At 38.6% G+C, this 22,812-nt stretch overlaps 1 protein-coding gene across 1 annotated transcript in view; it reads left to right on the plus strand.

Moving 5' to 3' along the window:
- The first annotated feature begins 516 nt into the window (after positions 1-516).
- The window catches only part of SEMA6D (semaphorin 6D), a 575,796-nt gene continuing 553,500 nt past the window's right edge, over positions 517-22,812 (plus strand). Inside the window, exon 1 of the mRNA XM_040492593.1 lies at positions 517-635. The gene's annotated coding sequence lies outside the window, so the exon portion shown is untranslated. The remainder of the gene's footprint in view (positions 636-22,812) is intronic.

Below are 22,812 nucleotides of genomic sequence, written 5' to 3' on the forward strand. Positions count from 1 at the left end.
GTAATAAATGTTATTAAGAGTGATAGATGGCATATTAAAAATACACATCCTTATACATAATACACAATATTAAGCCATCTTAACACCAAAACCAAAATAACGGGTTCTCCCTACAAGTGGGGGGGGGGGGGGGGGAATGTGGTCGATGACCTAAAGGTCCGCCGGCTGCTATGCTACCCCAGGACCTTCACCGTGCGTGGAGACCTCGGGTTTTCAGAGCAGGGGTGGGGGGGTGCGGGGCTTAGGCAGGGGAAGTTTAGAGCCGAGGGAGCGGCAGAAGCACGTGGGCTGAGGGGGTGGGAGGACGCAGACAGAGGAGTAACCGGTGGAAGTGTCAAAGAGGAAGGAGTGGAGGGCCGCTGAGGTGACAGGGTGTGGTCTGTGGGGGAGCAGCCGAACCCGGAGACGAGGGCAGACAGACCCACCAGGACAGAGGCGGCAGTGGGGAGCGTGCCTGCGTCGCTCGGTGCCGTGACAGCGGGGAGCGCCGCGCGGGGCCGGGTGGCGAGGGGAGTTTCCGTCCTCGCTCAAGTGGAGCCCGGCTCGGAGCTGCGCCAGCGCCTTCCGCCTGGGCCCGCGGTGCCAGACACCTGCCGAGTCCGAAGCGGGAGTCTGGCTGAGCCTTCGGCCGCCAAGTAAGTCTTGCCTTTTCTCTCCATTTCTCCTCCACGCCTCGGCGTCTTTCTCTGCGGAGCGTAAAGCTCCCGTTGGGGGGCTGCGCGCAAAGCGCACCAGGAGGCTCCGGTGGCGTCCAGGGATGCTCCCAGCCTCCGGGCGCGCCCCGGCCGGCGCGGGGACCCGGCCCCGAGGCCCCCGCCGCCGCGTTCGCCTACGCAGCGCAGACGGAGGCGGCGGCGGAGTTGGTGGCACTGCTACTACTCGTCTTTTGTGTCTTGCCCGATCCCAGAGCCTTGCCAGGCCGGGGCGGGGGGCGGGGGGTTGGGGGGGGGGGGGAGCGGAAGCCACTTTATGGCTCCTGGCCCCACCTCTTGCCCCCACCCCAAATCCTTCGGGATTTCAGTGAGTCGCGGACTCGGGCGTAAGTGCGTGCCAGACCCCCCAACTGGGCTAGTTACATCCGGGTGGCGGCCGGCGGGACCGCCACGCCGCCCCCTCTTCTGATTTTCTTTTTAGACACGGCACCTTTAACCGGGGGGTGCTGGCAGCAAGGCTGACTGAGTGATTACGGGAGTCGAGGTGTAGGGGAAGACCTACCTTCTCGTTTTTCTTGGGTTCTGGAGGGGAAAGGACGGGGGCAGCGGGCTCCCCGAAGCCGGAGCGTCCCGCGCTAGCGGGCTTGCGCGCGGCCGGCGAGCAGGCGTTCGCTGGGTGGGTCCCTTCCCTGGCTCATTGTTCGCGGTGACTGTTCTTGGGGCCCGGCTGAGCGACACAGCCGCTGCTCACGGGGCCATAAATAAAAGTGATGAGTGGCAGGAGTGAGGTCAAGGCTGCTTGGAGAAAGGGCTTACCCAGTTTGCAGACGGACTTCTCTGGGCTGGGAGGGCAATAGTACTCGACAGCGAAAACCGCTCCTGAGTGTGAAACTTAGCTCTGACTCTGATTCTCAGAGACAACCCAGTGAATTAAACCCTCGGAAACAGGGCGCGTATTTCCCGGTAGAGATTGTTTTCAGAGTAAGGAAGATGGAGTTTGAAGTAGTATTGGCAACTGGCTGCTTTCTCTTGCTAGCACCTGTTTCTCTTAAAGGTTCCTGGGTGGGGTTTATTTTCTCGCCCCCTCCCCCTCTAGTTTTGAATGTGTATTTATTCTGGTTGCGCTTTCAGCTAGTTGAATTGCATGGTTCCGGGGCGGCGGAGGGGGGTGGGGAGTCCGTTTTTAAACACAAAGTGCAATTTCCACTCTACAAACGGCCAAGCACTAGTGTGCACATTCGTTTCTCTTCCACCCTAGCCGCGTGCTAACGTTCATGGAGGCAGACATGTGCACCTGGAGTCAAAGGGAGACGGCTGTCCGTAGTTGGAGATGCCAAAACACAGCTAGCGCTTGTTCGTTTTGTTGGAGAGTAGGACACTCTTGAGTTTTTCCATTTTTCTAAATTACAGCGATATCACCTGTTCATGATGTCTATTCTTTGGCCCACTACAAAGGAGGATGCATTTTCCTGAGGAGGATGTTTCTTCTTTCTCTAAGATCCATAGGTACTAAGGTACTAATCAGTAAGCTCTTGACAAGATATAGATCTATATCTATCTATATATATAGATATATAGATATGTATACACACACACACATACATGTGTATGTATTATATACATACATATGTATATATACATATATACACACATATATGTATGTGTATATGTGTGTATATCTCTATCTATATATCTCTATCTCTATCTATATATATTTACTTATTTATATTTGTAGCTGGTTGTAAATCCCAGGAGCTACTAACACACCCAGCTGCCCAGGTTATATTTTACTCTGACTTGCCTGATGGACGTGCTAAGTGCATCAGTCTGCTGAAGCCTGGAGTTGCCGCCCCCAGGAGAAATAATATGAACACCTCTCTCTGACCACGGTCTGATTCCACAGACGAGACCATGCAGAGTGGGGATGTTGTTTAGGGTATGGAAAGCCGTTTATGCTAGGGAAGGAAGAGAGAGTTAGGTAGAAGATAAATAAAAATGGAAACCTGAATAGGCAGCCAACATACCCAGTTCCATAAATACACATGTGGAAAGTATATTGTGTTCTCTCTCTCCCTCGCTCCTCATCACTCTTAATATTCCTTAATCTTTTCTATTGCAGTACTTGAGCCTCTAGGTTTTTTGTTTGGCTTTGAAAAGAACTTTTATTTTCAGTCTGTTAATATTTTACATTTTCAATATCAATAATGCTCATTGAGTGCATAGGATTATCTTTTTAAGCTGTTCTATTGTTTGTCTACTTGCGAACCATGTCCAGTTTACTATGAGACCACATGAACAATGAATCAGCCAGGTTCTAATGAAGATTAAGACATGGAAGGTATCCACAGCTATGTATAAACTGTATACTCATCTAATCACCTTCCCACATGACCAGCTTTATCTAGTTGCTTGTTCATCTTCTGAAATCTCCGGACTCCAAATTCTTACCCAGATTGATTGCTGCACTAAATCTTGATTGTACAAAAAGCAGAACTTAATTATTTTGGCCTCATTTATCAGTCAGCAATGTTTAGTGTTGCCAATTTAATTATATCATTGAAATATGCATGACTTTAAAGTATGTTGAAAAAGGTCCTTTTAAACGTGTTTCTTCGAAAAGAAAAAAAAGTCCTTGTGAAGCCATAATTTCACTGCTGTGAGGCCCCCTAGCCATTTGTGTTTATTGAGTTTACTCTTCCACATGAAGAAAGAACCATTGTTTTGTTGTCTAGGAGCTGAGGGAAGATGGAAAGTGAGAAAAGAAAATCAAGCACTTTAAAATGCTATTATTTTCTCTACTTGGGAAAAAAATGTATGTATTTTAAGTAAACAGTGATTATTTTCTTAAAGATATACTAAAACCTTACTAAAGGGTACTGAGGAAAAGACGTTTTCAAGGATAGAAATGCTAGCTGTTACTAAATACTCGTAGAAGGTTGTTGGTGCATACATATGTTTTTGAACCAATCTTATAACACGTTTTCTTCTTTCTATAGAATTATGAAATGTTATCAAATTATTGATATTAAAATATTGTAATCTTATCAAAATCTATATTTAAATATACTGTCTTTTTTGCAAGTGCTTTAATTGTAATAGCCTGTTTGTTGAGATTAAAAAGAACATCATTGATGTCATGGTGTGCTTTGCATTTTAAAATAGTAGCTAATGAATTACAAACATTCATTACTCCACAACCACTTGCTGAAATTTCTCAGGACCCCCAAATAGAGAATTATTTGTACTATATACTATCATTCAGACTCTTGCTGAGTTTATGTTGATCCTCTTTTCTTCTTCACAATCAATTTCCTTTTAAAGTAATACTCTGTTGACTCTGAATATTATGTTATTTTTATTCTATGTCATAAATTTATGTGCAAATATCTTCAACATTGTCCGTAAGGGACTTCCTGTTGAAAACATGCAGGGATTAGCGGCGGGAAGAGTGAAGAGAGAGAGAACAACTTTTATTAAACCTGGAAAGAGTCAGAACCTAACACAGGAAGTGAAGGGCATGTTTCAATGAATAATTTCGTTGGGGAATACTTCTTTGACCTTTAAAAGCCCAAGCTATGTGGCACATAATATACATTTGAGTATTTCAGGCAGTATCTTCACATATCATAAGGCAAAGTAATAGAGCATCATAGTGCCTTTGCTTTGTTACATTTGAATGGTGACTTTAATTCCATTAATTTTTCTTCATATTAAGTAATGAAAACTACCCAGTGTTTTCTTATGCTTTTTTTTTTTTTTTTTTTTTTTTTGCCAGGTATAGGGTGTGGATGGGAGGCTGGAAAGGAGAGAGAAAACTGGTCTATGTATATAAAAATGATAATTGGCAGTGTTTATTTTGGAGACATTTTATTTAAAAAACTCAGTTTCCTCCTACACGTTTAGAACTTATTAAATGTTTAATAGGGAAGATGAAGTTTGACACTCAATTTTCGTAACTAAATGCAACCATAAACAAATTGGTTAAATGATTCAAATAAGTGCATTTCAATCTTAAATTTAGTTTTCCTTCCCATAAACTAATATGGAAAAAAAGTATTGAATTAGATTTTGTTTTTAGTAGCCGATATTTGTTTAGATTTTCTTTAAAATAAAGATTAACGTGAGTAATAATGTAAACACTTATGAAATGAAGATCTAAAGCAATACAAATTAATGATTGTGTATGCTTTTTATACATAGCTTTTTATGATAAATTATTATTTTTAATCTCAGGAGTAATGTGAATTTCTTAACTGATCACATTTCCTCTTTTGCTTTGGCCACTAGAAGGCTCAGAGCCAATCTGAGTCTAATTTATCAATCATCTAACACTCTTTGGAAAGTGGGTGTATGTATGTTATATTTCTCAGTGACTTTATCTTACTCTACTTATGTATGTATTTTGTCAAAATGTCTATTTTTTATTGTGGGTGGGGGGAGACAGCATCAAAATTAATATGAATATGTATTTAGAAATACAATCAAATCCACAAATAGTTATTAAGATCTAATATTGCAAATGTTGAGGGCATTAGGCAAACTTAGGGATGGCTTCTGATCTAAAGATATTTATATTTTAGCAGGATAGAGAAGCCATAAACACATAACGAATTAACTAATAGTGAGTCAACATATATTTGCACATCTGTTGCATTAAATTAAAAACCCAGACTTTATCTTTAATGAAGCTCAGCTTCCACTTTCTGGAAAAAAACACTATTAATAGTAGCAACCAGTAAAAAAAAAAAAAGCGAAGTAACCAAATCTTTTCATTAGAAAGAATTCCCCTCTGGGGATACTAAACTCCAAATAGTCTGAGGATGTGAGAATGAAAATAAGTGTTGGAAAAATCCTTGTGATTCTTTGGTAGTGGAGACTTTCAGACATTTCTCTTTCTCTCTTCCCCTCTTCCTCTGCTTCTGATTGGCTTTTCTGCTTGCTACCCAATCAGCCATTGGCTGGACCTGATTGACAGGTGTGGCAATTCTGATGGCAGTCTCACTCCACCAGGCTGTCAGCTTATGAAATTTCTGGCTATGTAAATATAATATTTTTTCTAAGTACTGTACTTAAATACAGTAGTTAAATGTATGCGCCCACTGGTTGTTTCCCTTTGTACTTGAATCAACAGCCATTTTAAGCTTGTAGAAGAGACCACCCACAAAACTATTCTTTTTGACTGTTGGAAAACTCAGGGAGAGAAAAAAAAAAAAAAAAGTAAAAACTTGAAGACAAATTAGAACTAAATTATTGACGCAAGGTGACATATTTATGGCTGAGGGCACAAACTCTGAATTAAACTTCCAAATCTAACTATAGATACCTCTGGGTATGAAATGATTTTCATCTTCTCTATCTCTCACATAGACACCATTTTTCCCCAGACATCTCAATTATGATTAATGTTAAAAAATAATTTAAAGTCTAAAACACGGGTATTTTGTCCTGAACTAAAGCAAACTTTCAAACAGACAATGATAAATACTGATCATTTAAACTTGGCCTTTTAAGAAGCACGTTGGATATGATGAGAATCTGTGTATTGGTACAATTACTGTGCTTCCAATTATGATATAAATAGTGCATAAAGCTTTAAAATTTTCATCAAATTAATGTTTCAATGACATGCAAATTAGCTACTGACATCTAAGGTGCATGCCATGTGATGATTCCTAATTGGCAAGTGAACCTCAGAGGGTTATTTATAGATTACATTGCAACAAAGTACTGGTGTAAATTCTCATTGTGCAGCTCAATTCAAATTGATGTTTTAGCTTTGATTCTCTTCCCTTTTTTTCATATCCCTTTTGATCTCTAAAGCCTCTCAGAAATAAGCTACCTAAGGTGCTAAATATGTAATTAATAACATTTGGATAGAGAATTTGTCTTCAAATTATCCCTAAGAGATTTGGAGACCAGTTAAGTATTCCTCACCAACTTGTTCAGGTATGCATAACTCTTGGGACTATGAATTTGAACTCAGAAATTTGGTAACATCCATCCAAAGCACATAGGATAAATGTTCACATAGAAAAAAAGTGAGGAAGAAACTTGGAACATTTATCAAGTGAATTAATTTTTAAGAATAGCTGCCTCTAAAGACCTGAGCTGAAATCCTATTTTATTCTCTAATGGCCATTGAAGTTTCTTCTCTAGAATGCAGTGAGAGAAGAATAAGGTAACTGCAATTCTCATACTATAGTATTAGGTCAGAATTTGGCCTTTCCTTTCTCTATTCCATGTCAATATCTTCCTAAAGGTAGAACAACCAAATAAAAAATGAAAAGGCAAATACTTCCTTCATTCTGCACATTTTGGTTCAGTATGTATTTTATACATGGTGTCAGGAAGCAAAGATATATGTGCTATAAATTTCAAAGATATAGCTTATTACAGAAGTTTATTATGTATTAACCTTTTAATTTTTCTTCATGCTATACTCAACTTGAAATGTCCCACTTTGCATACCAAATTGGTAAAATGCCTATCTTTGCCTAAAGGTTTATTTAAAATACACTTTCTGTTTGAAGGAATCCCATAGTTGGATTTGAACTTGACTTTTTTTTTGTAAGGGTGCCTGTGTGTGTATGTGTGTGTTGTGTGTGTTTTACAGCAATATTGTGAGAATAAAAATGTTTAGAAAAATTTGAAGAATTCTATACAAATATAGTATTAATATAATAACTATTCTAGATATACAAAGAGAGAAACTAAATGCCGGATTCAAGCTACAAGTGGAAATAAATACTTTTCTCATTTTGAACCCTTTTGACTGGTAGTTGAATACCAGTTCTGTTCTGGGGCCTGTTACTTTTTATTGACAGAAGTACTAGTCATGTGTAGTATGGTATGGGTATGGTCAAGGCAACTGGATTTCTTGCTAATGAAGATTTATCAGGAAATTTGGCCTTTAATTAGGAAAATACACTTACCCAAATAAACATTGAATAAGGACTTCTGTGGATGGGTACATATGCATTAATGTTAAATGTGTTCTTGAAGTTATCAGATACCCTTACTGCATTAGCTTACTTCATTCACTGTATGTCATACTTTCTCTTGTCTCCTTAAACACTCAGTACCTCTGCCTACACCTTCACTCTCAGATGAAGGCATTACTTCCTATTCACTGATGCAAGTGAAACAATCAAAAAATAATTTTTGCAGACACCCACTGCCACGTTTATCCACCTGCTAGTACCTGCTCCCACATAATCTGCCTTCTTGCAGGTTCTCTCACACAGCACTGGTGGTATTTCAGCTGTTACATTGTAGTGCAATACAAGGTAGAAACATGTAAATGCAGTTTGTCAGGGAATAAAACTATTCCATTAGACCTAAAACTTACAGTTTTAGTTGTTTAGCATTGGGAAATAATCAGGGTTGCAGTCAAAGATGAATGTAAAGTATGTTACTTGGAATAGTGAAAAATTAGAAGCAACACAACGGCCCAAAGATAGAATAAGAACGTACAGCTTGTATTTATAATAGAATGTTAAACATTATTTAAAACTATTTTTTTCAGAAAATAATTGTTGACAAGGTAAAAGTAGATGATATAGTGTAAAAGAAAAAAAAATCCTAAACTTACATAGTACCTCATAAAATTTTGTATGTGTTCATAGAAAAGACCAGAAAAATTAGTGAGCCATGTTAAAAGGTTGTTCCAATGGACACTGAGATGAAAAGTGTTCTGTTTAGCAAATATTTTGAATGTATTAGCTTGAAAGAAAAAACTTCTTCATGGGAAGATCCTGGTAATATAGAAAATGCACATTGAGTAAACAATAGCAAAAGCCATCTCTGCAATGTGATTCTACTGTTGTTGACATATTGGTCCCCACTAGGCATTCCCCTTGCCTGCCATGTTCAGTCCTGCAAGACCCATAGAATTTACCACTAAAATATATCATAAATCCATTTAATCTTTATCATCTTTACTGCCATCCTTCTGGAGTAAGGCACCATAATTTCTAGCCTGGATCATTGCCTTACCTTCCAACAAGTTCTTCCCACTCTTGCTCTGGCAGAAATGATGACATGAGAGGCTATATTGCATACTGTTTGAAGCATGGACTCCATGGGTGGGTGGCCTGATTATGAATCCCATTACTGCTACTTACTAGCTGTGAGACTGGGGGCAAATTACTTCACTTCTCTTTACTTCCTTTTTCCTATTGATAAAATTACTAATACCTATCCTGTAAGGTTGGTATGAGGATTAAGTGAGTGTCTGGCAGAAAGTAAGTACTATTATTACCTATTGTCAAGACCTAAATTAGATTTTATCTTTTCTTCTTTAAAACCATCCAGGGACTTCTCATTGGGCTTTGAATTAAACCTTATGATCACATACATCAACTTTAACTCTTGCTACTTTCTGTTTCCTCGCTATTTCCATAAAAACATCAAGTCCATTCTGTCACAGGGCCTTTGCCCATGCTGTTCCCTCTGCCTGCAACACCCTCCTATGATTGTCCCCGTAGTAGCTTTTTGTCCTATAGGTCTCAGCTTCTGCTGCCTCCCCTGAGAGCCCTTCCCTGCCTTCTACTTATCTAAAGGACAGGACACTTACTTCTAGTCTCTTTTCACTCTTTATACCTTATGTTTCCTTAATAGACCTTATCACAATTTGAGCTTTTTGTTTGTTAATCTTTTCCCCCTCTATTTGACCACAAGAATTTAAATTCTCTGAAACAAAGATAATGTCTTTGATGGTTACATTTGTTTCCCCTAATATCTAGCAGAGGGTCTGACATGTAGTACTAGGCAAATGAATAAATATTGGATGGATGGATGGATGGATGGCTGGCTGGCTGGCTGGCTGGCTGAGACTCTGTTATAATCAAGGGATTGCATTTCTAGAAAGGCTAACTTTATATTTGCAAGTTCCATATGTCACTAAGGAGATACAAAAGGTTAAGTTATTAATACTTATCATTTTGGCTCTTAATATACAGGGCCTTAAATATACTTATCAGAACACAAGTACATTTTGAAAGAAATAGATTGCTTGGGAGTGGAGAGGGAAGTGATAGGTGGACTGGGGGACTCTAGACCTGAAGATGTTTCAGGCCAGGGATGGCCTAAGTGGAAACTGCAGTGCTGGGGTAGGGATATATGGTGGGCTTGAGGTGATGTTTCAGACCATTGATAGTTGAGGCATTCAAGAGGAAGTATCAGATTAACATTTCACAAAGAACCCAGTTAAAAATACTACATAAAGCAACTTCCATAGCATCTTACTTCTTAGCTTTAGGGAATGTTAGATTCTATATATACAATGCTAAAATAAGTGGATGAAAGATTTTTTAAGAATTAAAATTAGTTATTTGATGTCGTGAAAAAAACCAAAAAATTCCTTCTTTGGATTTAGCTGGTTTTTAAAATGGAAGTCAGTCATACCTGAGTATGTGTATATATGCGTGTGTGTCCGTCTTTGCAAAACTTTTTTTTTTTTTTTTTTTAGGCAGGAAACCACTTCATATAAAAAAGATGTTTTCGTGTATTGCTTTTGATCATAGAATTGTAAAGGCAAGGCAAATTTTCTATCCAGTGACGTTCCCTTTCTCTTACCAGGAGGTGTCACTACAGCTCACTCAAACTTACTAGTGCATTCTGTAGGGACAAAAGCAGTGCTGGCATTTTATCAGAATGTCAGTACCTACCCACCAAGTTCTCTACTGAGTTAAAGGAAATTTGATGAAAAAAGTTTTTCCAGGTGCCTGTTTCTCCTCCAAACAAATGTTGTGATCACGAATTAGCTGAAAACTTAAACACTTGTTTAATATTCTGGAAACAAACAACATTCTTGCTTTCCTTTCAAAGTTGAGTAGGGACAATGTGGAAAAAACAACAACAAGGAACAAGATAAAGGAGGAGAGACAGTCATAGAGAAACATGAAAAGGAGAGTGAAATTGAAGTGTTTCCAGTGATAACATGCTCTTGAAGATCCCTAAACCCACTATTCTCTCACTGTCAGACTTAGTGTGCATTGTCCCTCTCTTCCCCCCTTCTCTGCCTGGATGAGTCCACCTTGCTCTGCCAGAGATATTATAATCGAAACAAAAACAACTACCTGGTGTTGGGGTGCCTGTGTGGCTCAGTTCGTTAAGGTCCAACTTTGGCTCAGGTCACGATCTCACCTCTTGTGAGTTTAAGCCCCGTGTGGGGCTCTGTGCTGACAACTCAGAGCCCAGAGCCTGCTTCAGATTCTGTGTCTCCCTCTCTCTCTGCCCCTCCCCCATTGTCTGTCTGTCTGTCTCTCTCTCTAAAAATAAACATTAAACATTAAAAAAAAATAAAAAATAAATAAAAACAACATACCTGTGTTGAGCTAATATACTCTACTAGCTCTTTGACACATATAATTTCTATCTCCTCTGAAATACCGTTTATAATACCATTGTAAAATAAGTGTTGTTATGAAAAAATTTCCAGGTGAAGAAAATAAAAGTTGGAAAAGTTGCTTGATTTGTATTTGTAGATATGATTTGACCACAGGCTCATCAGATTTCAAAAGAACACCCTTGTTCCTTCTATGATGCCTGTGAAGAGCCCTTCCCACTGGATACTTTCCTAACATCTCTGACTGATTTAGGTATTCCTTCCACTGTTCTCACCACATCACTTATCATGACTTATCATGACTTATCATGACTTATCATGAGTTATCAGCACTTATCATGACTGGGCCATGACTGACTATTTTCTTTTATCCCTCTTCACCCAGAGGAGCACTTTGAGAATGGGTATGATGTGTTGTCTCTAGAACAGAACATGAGACACCTAATGTTTATGTTGATGGATGGGTGAACAAGAGAAAAGGTGCATTCAAAGATGGGGCTCCAGGATCCTTGAGGATGTGGATGAAGAAAGCATGGAAAGCAAAAACTATTGGACTGCTGGCCTTCACCCACTGCTGTTGGCATTGCTTGTTCCACAAGCAACTGAACAATGAAGGAAAGTCCCAACGTTTTTGAGAGGAGGAAGAACAAGGTTAAGAGTTCAAGAAGGAGAGAATATTCACCATAGCCCACAAGCCTTACAATAGCTTCTCTCGAGAACTGGAGGGAAAAGACTGGCATCAGAGGAGTTGTGTTTTCTACTGACCTCCAGGTGGCAGCATGGCCCAGCTGTCAGAGACCAACTCAGTTCTTGGACACCCTTAATGCCGTAGGACTCAGGACCGTTCTCAGGGCATTTTTAGTGCCCTGGGAATGATTAATGGTGCTGCTCGCTCACTGCACCCCAAGGGTAATTGAGCTTGCAATATTTTGGAGGCTGCAGAGAGACTTCCCAAGCATCTGATAGAAGGGGCTGCAACATTTTGGACATAATATCCCTTCAGAGACCTCCTCGAGGTCTTTTTTTGTGCCCAGAATGCAATATTTGGCAAAACGTTTTAAAGGGGGAAAAAAGACCACATCACCACCTCTAAAATATGGGAAATTGAACAGTCTTTATGCTTTTTCAGATGTTTGGTTTGCTCTGCATTTCATATTCTTTTTCCTTAGTTCTGAAATAATATTCCTTTCCACCTGACTTAAAGCAAATCCTCTGGAAGGTAGCTTATGTTAATTGACTGAGTATTTTGAAAGAGTGCAGGCAGAGCTATGTATAATGTCTTCATTTAAATAAGCTCTGTGTCCTTTTATATTGTAAGCTGAGGTATTTAAAAGTAAGATGACTGGAAATTTCTAAAGTTGCACACAATTCAAGAGAATGTGAAACATGTTAGAATGAGTGACTGACACAAAGCTACAGCGTCCATTTATTCTAAATATACACGTAATATCAATTATAGAAGACAACCAACAAAAGATCTTAAGCTTGTCGGGTTGGGTTTGTGTGACTGCTTCTTTTCATTAGAATTTTTAGTAACTGGGAAAAATGCCAGATTCTAAACGTTGGAAAATGGTGTCTTGAATAGGATAGGATATACTAGTAGATCTTAGCACTGTTCAGTTAAAAAAAAAAAACACACTTAAGGATTCAGGAAATGTTTGTTCATCTATGCATTCAGATGGGGAATCTGAACCTCCTCCACCTTTCTGTAGTTTGGATTTACATACCTCTGATGGTTGGATGTAGACAGTGATTCATAGCTTCTTCAGTGAATTCTTTAATATCACTTTGGTATTTCTGAGAACAATTGTTCTTGGCCTAAACCTGTGAGATTTTACTCTCCATCACAGAAGATTCCGTCATGGTGGACCATGATGATATAAAGTTGTGTTCTGTGTGGGAAGTTACATTCTAGATGTTTAGAGAGCCAAACTTAACTGGTTCTTCGTGTGCTGACCCTTTTAAGTTTTAGCAGGCAGTAAATTTGGTCTCTTTAATTTTTTGGAATAGAGTAGGAAATCAGGACTTTTAGGATGGTGCCTCAGATTTTATTTTTCGATTAGATTGCAGGTGTTATACAGACTGCCATTCTGTCTTCCTTTGCTTTGTTATATTTGCCTTAGAGGTTAAGCTTGCAATAGTGTCTTTTTGTGATGAAGACTTAGGCTAGGGATTGAAAGTAAGGGGTGGAATTGGGGAATTAATTGAGATGGGTCTCAATGGTTTATTCATGGCTTCTGATTTAATTCCAACAATAATAACAATCAGTAGGAAAAAGATCCCAGCATAGCCTAAAATCCTGTTTGATGATCCGCGACTCACTAAAGGGTCCTTCCCACACTACCAGTTTCTATTTCTTTGGATGTTTTGGGCAGTTTGTAAAAAATGTACTGATTTTATCCTTTGATATAAATATCTGAATTTCCATGCTGCCTTTAATTAATATAGTGCTTAATATATGTTACAGTGTTCTAAGTATTATTATTTATATATCCTATTTTTTTCTAATTTTTCAAAATAGATTATGATTTTTCATTATCAATATTTAATTCACACTTGTAAGAAACAGTTCTTGGATATATTTAAATCATTGCCTAATGGAGTCAAGAAGCCATTGCCTTGCAAAAGGACAGAGCTGGTACTACATTAAACAGAGAATTCACTGATCAGCTTTACATTTCAAAGCTTACCTTCTTGACTTCTTTGCTTTAGAACAATAATGTTCTTGAAAATCAGGTATTGTTGAGGAAAAAGGATTTTCTAAACCCATTAGCTCTTGGGAAATCAAACACATTAACTCCCAACAAATCAAGAAACAAGAATGGTAGAATAGATCAGAGAGTTTTAGTGTGTTGCAAGGGGTAGAACAAACTCAAGATGAGAGCAGAGAATATGGAAAACCTGCTCCTTTGGCCCTCAGGAATTTTGGCAGGAAAAACGGTTGTGGAGTTAGGGAATGAAGTGGTGGGTTTTTAAGATCCTGACCTTTAACTGGGAGAAATGGTTGTGCCTATGGACACCAATGGGGGGTACCTGCAGTTTCTTCCAAAAGACTAGGTGGGACACTGGGGCACCTGGGTGGCTCAGTCAGTTGGGTGTCCCACTTCGGTCCAGGTCATGATCTCACAGTTTGTGGGTTCGAGCCCCACGTTGGGCTCTGTGCTGACAACTCAGAGCCTGGGGCCTGCTTTGAATACTGTGTCTCCCTCTCTCTCTCTGCCCCTTCCCTACTCATGCTCTGTCTCTCTCTGTCTCTCAAAAATAAATAAACATTGAAAAAAAAATAAAAAAAAAGACTAGGTGGGACATTCAAATTTCAGTAGTCACTCATAGGGCTTATATTTAGCAGGTCTACAATGGCATGGCTATATCATGTGTCAGTAACCATAGTCAATGTCTCCTCTGATAGTTTTTATTGGACGTGCATCTGTTTTGATTGGTTCATGCTATGACATACATACTCATTGTTAAATATTTTGAATTTGCTTCGGAGTATCCACATAGGGAGCAGACTAGTCCTTCCACCCTGTTTCAGCAAGCTGAAAGCATCTGAAGTTAACTGGCATGGATTGAAGCTCCTTCTATTCATTGTCATAAAACCATAGTCAATCTAGGAATTATCTCAGGGAAGAAAGGGAGATGTTGAAGCTATGAAAGACTGAGTAAATATTTATGATGAAAAGACTATATCCTCCAGAAAATGACTATATAAATTGCCCTCCTGAGTTAACTTTGAATAGACCCAGTATTTAAATTTAAGGAGACTACTCAAGCTAGAAAAAAATTAAAATGTTGTGAATTAGTAAGTCCAAGTGGGCAATTTAAAGAATTGTATGAGAGAAATAAAGAAACTACATGTTCTTTTCACATCTCAGAATAAGATGAGTAAATCTCCTCCTACCTCCTACATCCTCCTGCTGAGTCCTCAACAGCAGCAGTTACTTTGGAACTATGGCCCAAGCCAACTCCTGATTCCTTTGTTTGTTCCTCTTGCTACTCATATGTGTACAGAAATGTATAGGGAATCATATGTTGCTCTGGATGGCCTCCTTCCTTAAGGGTCTTGATTACACTAGTCTTTTCCAAGTCTAATCCAAAGGTAGTGCCTTCAGCCCCTTTCCTTTTCTATTTTCCCTTCCTCCAAATACACAAATCCGAGTGGATCTATTTCCAGACCCAGTATGAACCCATTTGTTTGGATTTGTCTCTTAACCTCTATGATATTCTTCTTCTTTTTTTTTTTTTTTTTTTTTTGAAAATTATGGATCCCGTTGTGGCTAAGATCATGTTGTTCCCTCTAGATAGTGAATTAAGATGGTGAAACAAGTGGGAATACCAGCACCTTGAGTCTTATCTCTTTCATCTCTGAAACCCCCTCTGCTTAGAAGAGCTCCTGTGTTGGTTCATAGTAGGGTTAACTTTTAACTCTGCAGGTGTACAAAGCAGGGACCTGGATTCTCACTCACAGTTTGATGAGGTAATTTTGTTTTTCTTACGTTTAGGGGAGGGTGAAAATAGTTAATAAGTTAATAAGCAAGAGGGCCAATACTGAACCTTTCATTTTTCTGAATCTAGAGCCCCAGATTTTAATTCCAATTCATTGGCTCTAATATTTTTATAAAATTTTAGCAGCAAACGATAAGAAATACATATGTGACAGGAGAGAAGGGCAGCTATATGTCAGTATGTTTTGTGCCTCTCTGAAACCTCTAAGTGACAAAATTTTACTTAGTGTGAAGTCCCTTCCTTGGAAGGGACTGTCTCTAAAAGCATCCCTCTGAAGACTTTAAATAGGCAAGAGGAAGAGGTGGAAGAGAGGAACCCTAGCCTCTTATATGTTTTCCCCTTACTGGTTGTGCCTATGTACCTAAGCATCTGCGGTAGGTAATTGGCCTTTAAGGCCATTGAAAGTTTCCATCAGCAAGTCCAATTGTTTGTTTGTTTGTTTCTGTCTCTTTATTTCTAACCTTTCCACAAAAATATTTGAGGTAGCAAAGCTGTTAGGATAGTTCAGTGGGCCTATTGACTAATGAAGAGGTTTATATTAAGGTAGTGAAGAAATTTATGAAAACAGATTGTTTCAGCTGCTTTCATTACCAACCATGAATTACACCACCTGAAAAGCTCCACTATTCCTGTGAATTAATACCTTTTCAGCAAGCTGTTTGCTGAACAATCTTGGTGGGCAGATTGGGTTTCAAGGTAAACAAGGCAAAGCTTGACCCACTGACAATCTGTACCTGAGGAAGAATGCATGTATCTGTGCCTCACCTAAAATGGCAGAGCATACCAGCATTCTTGTTTTACTTGCAATATGAACGAGCATTTAAATATCTAAGTGTGTGTGTGTGTGTGTGTGTGTGTGTGTGTGTGTGTAGTGTGACATTTTAGCAATGACTTCAAGAAAATGATGTCACTTCAGTGTACAAACCTAATTGCAAAAGAGCTAAAGATGTATTTTCCCCAACTTGATCCATGCTGAACTTTTTCGTTAGTTTATTTGTTTATTTAGAGAGAGCACAAGCATGACCAGGGGAGGGTGAGGGGAGGAGCTAAGAGAGAATCCCAAGCAGACTCTGTGCTGTTAAGAAGAGCCTGTTGTGGGTCTCTGTCTCAGGAATTGTGAGATCATGACCTGAACCAAAATCAAGAATTGGATGCTTAACAGACTGAACCACCCAGGTGTCCCCATAAAAACTTTTTAAACTGAAGTAGATCTCTTTTCTTTCATGCCTCCACGGAAAGAAAGTATAGATTTTATTCCAGAGTATTTGTGTGTGTATAAGTTGAGATATCTAATAAAAATAGTTGAAAAAAATGCATGCCATGTGCCTTTTACTCTGTTAGGTTAGGTAGTTACATACATTACCTCATTTTATGCTCATTATGAAATTTCATATTAATACTGTTCGATAGATGAGAAAACTGAGTCATTGAGTTTCAAATAGTAAGTCCAACTTTCAGCTGGTTGGGATGGAATGGAGGCCAACTTCAGAGACCACACTATTCATCACCATGCCTCCTAAAGCAGATCAAGTCTTCAGGAAACTTGGAAGCAAGATTCCTCAAGGAAGGAGCAACAAAAGATTACCTATGTACTTGCATTGCCGTAGAATAAGGGAAAGACCAATGGAGTGGATCAAAGGACCCAATGTTTAATCCAGCTCCTCTGCTTCCTCACTGTGTGAATATGTGATGTACTTAATTTATTGGATTGTTGGGAAGACTGACTACATCTCTGAAAATGTAGTTTTAAGACTAATAAAGGACTGGGAAACAAAGTATAACCAACTAACCAAATTTAAGTGATACTTGTGTATAGGAGAATTGGCAATCCTTCTCTGGTTGGGATATTATATTTTATAAAATTCAGGTATCTATTAGAAGTAAAATGCTTACTAAAAAGCATAAAATATGCCTGGATTAAATTCAAAGTGCCACTTTTAACCTAATTCCTAGCATCTCAGTCAGTGTTAACTATTGTTCACTACTTGATTCTAGCGAGTGGTTAAAATAAAGAAAAATAGTTGTATACTATTCCCACCAGCTCAGAATTTCTGGGATTGAGTCATTAAATGTTTAAACCTGGCATTAGAATACAATTGCCCATATTTCGCCATTTTACTTGTGCTGACATTTTCAGACTGAGTTTAAAAAGCATGGCAGTTTTTTTAAGTGCCCTATAAGCATCATGAGAATATATCCTACACATTTATAAGTATAAAAAGATCTTTCCTAAAGTTAACTTAGAATGTTTCCTTAAAGTTTCTTGGTTTCTGTGCTCAACAAAATAATTCTTGGAGCACCTGGGTGGCTCAGTTGGATGAATGTCAGACTCTTGATTTCAGCTTGGGTCATGATCCCAAGGTCGTGGGATTGAGTCCAGCACTTAACTTTCTTTCTCTTAAGATTCTCTCTGTCCCTCTGCCTCTCTCCCCTGCTCATGTGCTCTATGTCTAAAATCATCATCATTATCATCATCATCCTCATCCTGATTGTTTTGAAAAAAATTGTCAGAACAATATGATGCCTTAATGGTTTCTTCTTTTACTAGAGCTACATGGTTTTCTGAGTGTGCTTAAGGGGAGAGGGGGAAGGGGGCGAGGATATGAGGAGGCAATATGTAAGCTGTACTCAAGGTAGTCTTTGTAGAAACAAGAGAAATCATCTTTCGCCTTGTCTTATCTGTTTAGTGGAAAACTTGTGTGATTTGCATTTTAGAATGTTCAATCCTTTTAATTTACTTCTAAATAATTTGTTTCTCCATTATGCTGCTTTGTTTGTAGAGAACAATACTTACACAAGTGTTTCATGAAGTAAAATGAACTAACACTGCACTCTACAAAGAGAATTTTGAAATAAAAACCATTAAGGATGAATGGCGTGCATTGCAGAAATCTCTACCATATGTCTGAATAGGTCTGTTGTACAAGCTTATTTATGAAATTCATAGGCACTAATTTATCTAAGAAAGAGTAATAATGCTTTCAAGTCAAAGGGGGAGAGATGGAGTAAATGGAGAAGACACATTAATCTTTCCTGTGTCCCTGATTTGGGTCTTTTCTTTTTTTTTTTTTAATTTTTTTTTAACGTTTATTTATTTTTGAGACAGAGTGAGACAGAGCATGAACAGGGGAGGGTCAGAGAGAGGGAGACACAGAATCTGAAACAGGCTCCAGGCTCTGAGCTGTCGGCCCAGAGCCCGATGCGGGGCTTGAACCCACGGACCACGAGATCATGACCTGAGCTGAAGTCGGATGCTTAACCGACTGAGCCACCCAGGTGCTCCTTGGGTCTTTTCTTTTGGATTATTCATTATGAATCATATCAGAAGGGTTGGTTTAATGACATAGAAATCATTTAGGCTCACCAGAAATTTGGCAATATCAGCTACTGGAGGGGGTAGTTTGGCGGATGGAAGAACTTGGCCAAATTATATAATTTCTTGAATGACTGGGGTATAAAGCAGATTCTGTAACAATTACATAAAATAATATGTGTATCATTTAGTATATTGCATGCCATATTTTAAGCACTCAGTTAATGATGCTAGTTGGTTTGAGGGAGGCTTAATAATGGAGAATAGTTAAATTTGTTGGATTATGGGCCTTGGTGGAATTTTTTAGGTGAAAGAATTTGAACCAAAAGAATATATTTACAGCCTTGGGGATTAAGGAGAAAGAGTCATAAAAATCACAATTTATTAAGCAATTATTTGGACAGCGTAGCAAGCACAGAGAAGAAGAAAGCCATGAAAGTGGGAGGAGATCATCAAAATGAAGATTTAGCTGATTACATTTCTTACCAATTCATTTATAAAACTTTCTGCCTCTGAAAATAATCTGGGCCATACCTTTAGAAGCAGTTTCCTAATTCATGGCATGGATTAAAAATTAGTTCTGATAATGAGAGAGGTCTAGTATATTTTTCTGAAAGTATGCTATTATGCAAAAATAATGACCTGCTTTTGGTCTTCACATCTGTATCCATATGCCTCCTGGAACATGATGTATTTAAGGAAATGACCACAGATGTGCTCAATGGATTTCTTTCTTTGAGAAACTGTACTATCAAAGGAAGGTATAACTTCAGATAGCCAGTGTCTCACATGTTATCATTCATAGTTGTGCACAGTAAAAGGTTTTTGAATGAATGAATGAGTGAATCAGAATGAATTAATGAACAGATGTATCTCCAGTTTAAGTCCACAGAGTTTTTATGAGAAGGGTGAAAACATTTACTGAGGACTCTTTGTCATATACTTCATAGTTACATGTTGTATGTAACTACATACAACATGATACATAGTTACATAGTTACATAGATACATAGTTACATACATCTGCCAGTTTCAAAATGCATAAAATATTACATCATAAAAATGATCATCATCAAAGATGATGAAGTCCTGGTAAAAATGAAGTGTGCATTCCTTGCTGGTGGCATTATCACTTGATAATCCCTTTGGTAATATGACCATTTGTAGCAAAAGCCACAGACATATTCATATCCATTGCCTGAGGTATTCTTCTTTTATGGAAGCATTTGAACGGAACCCAAACAAGCTAAACAGAAAAAAAAAATATTGCAATTGATATTAATAGCAAGAAGTTAGGGACAAAATAGAAGTTGAGCAAAATAATGATTTAATAGATTATGGTACATCAACACAGTTTAGTATTATGAAGCCATTCAAATGATAATTATGTAGAAACATCAAGTTAAGTTTATGAGACAATTTTGTGAAAATAGTGAAATATAAAATGCTATGTATACTATTACTGTGACTATAAATATCTATATGTGTAGAGATAATATGCATAAATAAAAGTAGTAGTTGTGTCAGGATAATAAGATAAATGATTTTACGTTTTGAAAACATTTATCTTCTATTACCTTTCAATACACTTCTAAAAATTATCCCATTTTCTTTTGTCATACATAGATGCTGCGTTGCATTTTCATCTGGTAAGTCAGTGTCTTTATAGGGCCTGCGATTCATCATCAGTTGTTCTCAACATCACTATACTGAAATTTTGTAATAGATGACTGGGTTAAATGTGTGTAATACTGATCTGTGGTTATATGTTTTGAGGGCTGTTTTAAAACATAAATGCCTAAAGAATACATTAATTTTTGCATATAGTTTGTTTTCCCTGAAAGTCAACTTAAAGGTCAAAAGACTTTGACTTTTTACCTTACAGATACAAATGTGTATGTCTCTTTGTTAATCTGGAAGCAACATATTATAATGTGAAGGGAACTGTTGGCCAACACTTGGATCTGTTGATTCTACAGTGGGGGAACTCTGGCAGGGAGATGAAGTAATTTGCACAGGGCTACAATGCCAGTTAATGGCAGAGCCGCGATCAAAATGTGCATGTTCTGAGTGAGTTGAGAACTTTTCCACCGACTTCTCATCCAGAAAGCTTTCCCTATCACCCTCAAATGAGCTGTCAGCTTCCTTCCAGCGGCAGAGCCCATGAAGACTTTTCTCTGCCTGCAACATCACATCTGCATTACACTCCCATGTCTGTGGAAAACAGGTGTTTCCACCTCAGCCAGTAATTGCTACTTTGTACACAGTTGTACAGAGGTAAATGTGTAACTCTCAGGTAGTCTTGGCTACATGTTATCACTGGTTGCATCTTCTCGAAATCAGAAGTTATGTTTCTTAGCTCTATAGCATTATTGTGTTCACCTCACAGTAGCATTCTTTTCTGTCTCCGCAGCCTTCCTGCGGCCCCCCTCCCCACCATCCATCCGCAGGCAGAAATCCTGGTCACAGCAAGCTGCTCCCACTGGGGTAGCTTCCAAAAATCCACAAAGAACAAATTAGTGTTCCTGATTTGCTTCAGAAACAAACAGCAAAGAAGCCTCTCTAAAATGCTTGAAAAACAAAAAACAAAAAACAAATAAGAGTGGAAAAATAGCTTCAAGGGAAAACCTACCGCTATTCTTAAAGGGATCTCTAGGAAAAGACTTCAAAAAGATAAATAGTTGCTGAGGAATGTTTGCCCATTAGCCTGTGGTGGGCCAATTAGGCAGCAGTGGAGGGGAAGATGAGTGGGTAGATTCATTTGAGGGTCCTATGGAGCCAGCCTTGAAAGAATTAAAAACAGCTACAATCACTTGAGTTAATGAATGCGGTAAAATGAATATAGATCTCTATATTGATGTGTAGTTTGTCCGACCAGGCATGATTTAAACATGGTTTCCTCTTCTGCTCCCATTTGTTCTTGCTCTTATTCCTTCCTTTGTGTCAAGATAATGAATAAACCCTCTTACCATCTCCCATTTACAATGTTGTGGGAAAATTCATGATTCTTTTGTCATTAGAGCAGTAGGTGATCAGTGGTCAGAAAACCCTTCTTAGTGTTTTTTTTTGGAAAATCGTTGTTTGATTGCCTTTTTTTCAAGAAGATTCACCAAGGAATCTAGACAGTAAGTACTAACTGAGCATCTACTATGAATCAAGCCCTAGTCTCGCCCATGGAAGGTCCAGATCTGAGTAATGCTATGTTCTTGTCTTTAAGGAGTTCATAGTGTGAGAAAAGGATATAAAGACTTCTGGGATAAGGTGTGATTTAGCCAGTATGTCTGGCTATGCTTTGTGTCCTTTCTTTCATGGCTTCTGTGATCCAGTGCCTTTGATATATAAGGCTAAGAGAGAAGGGCTCTAAATCAGTGGCTGCCAAACATGGGTCCTGGGACCTTTACCTCCAGATTAACCTGTTGTTCTTTTTGAAATTGCTTGATGTAGTATGGACCAGAGTATCTTGAAGAGAGAACTATGATGTCTATTTTAAAGATGCTCTCTAGGTGATTCTGATACTTCATCAGGTTTAGAAATCAACAATGGAGGAGTCAATGATTGGCAAGAGGGAATGGTTGTGAAAATGGATAAAGTAAATAAATAACCACCAGCAGACATGTATGAGCAATGTACATAATGGTTAAAGACTATCACCCATGGAGCCCGGCCACTTGGATTTAAATCCCATCTCTGCTACTTAAAGCTATGAGATTTGGGGCAAGTTTAAAAATCTAGCTGGTTTTTAGTTTCCACATTTTGTATAATGAGAAAAATAATTCTTACCTACCATAAGGAATTATTGTAGGGATTAAATGAGTAAACTTATTTAAAGCACTTAGAACAGTACTGGAGATATAGAAAACACCCAATAAGTGTTACTGCTGCTGCTAATACTACTGCTCCTCCTCTCCCTCCTCATTATTATCCTTATCCTTGTCCTTGTCCCTGTCCTTATCCTTATCCTTATCCTTATCCTTATCCTTATCCTTATCCTT

Source organism: Herpailurus yagouaroundi, unplaced genomic scaffold, assembly GCF_014898765.1.
Source record: "Herpailurus yagouaroundi ecotype Mexico unplaced genomic scaffold, PumYag 184, whole genome shotgun sequence".
NCBI classification, from domain to species: Eukaryota; Metazoa; Chordata; class Mammalia; order Carnivora; family Felidae; genus Herpailurus; species Herpailurus yagouaroundi.